This window comes from Echinops telfairi, unplaced genomic scaffold (genome assembly GCF_000313985.2).
Source record: "Echinops telfairi isolate 266 unplaced genomic scaffold, ASM31398v2 ScPeMD7_7463;HRSCAF=8501, whole genome shotgun sequence".
In the NCBI taxonomy this organism is placed as follows: domain Eukaryota; kingdom Metazoa; phylum Chordata; class Mammalia; order Afrosoricida; family Tenrecidae; genus Echinops; species Echinops telfairi.
In genome coordinates this window covers 2,837,313-2,837,783 of record NW_022111363.1, presented here as the reverse complement: position 1 = coordinate 2,837,783, position 471 = coordinate 2,837,313, and positions in this window count along the sequence as shown.

Here is a 471-nt window from a genome sequence, read left to right as displayed (position 1 = left end):
ACAGAAACTGGGTGGCACAGAGGTTACAAAGATAAGAAATACCTGGCTCCCAACCTTAAAGAACTCGTGGCTAAAAACTCATTTACCTTTTGCGTTTGGGTAGGACTATACCTAATCCTTTACGGAAAGATATCACCTGTCCATGCTGAGCTCAGTCTTTTAGTGGCTCTACGTGATTCCTTTGGAGTTCAGAAGTGGAAACAGGGCATAGGTTCAGGGCAGTAGCAAAGGCAACCATTGCTTCCTTAACTAAAAGGGCCCTTTGTGGGAACTGAAAACCCAGAAACAAAATCATCAACATACAGACAATTGATCTTTGATAAGGGCCCCAAAAATATCAAATGGGAAGGTGATGCCCTTTTTAACAAGTGGTGCTGGAAAAAATGGATATCTACCTGCAGAAAAATGAAGCAAGACCCTTATCTTACTCCATGCACAAGAATAAATTCAAGGTGGATCACAGACCTTGAA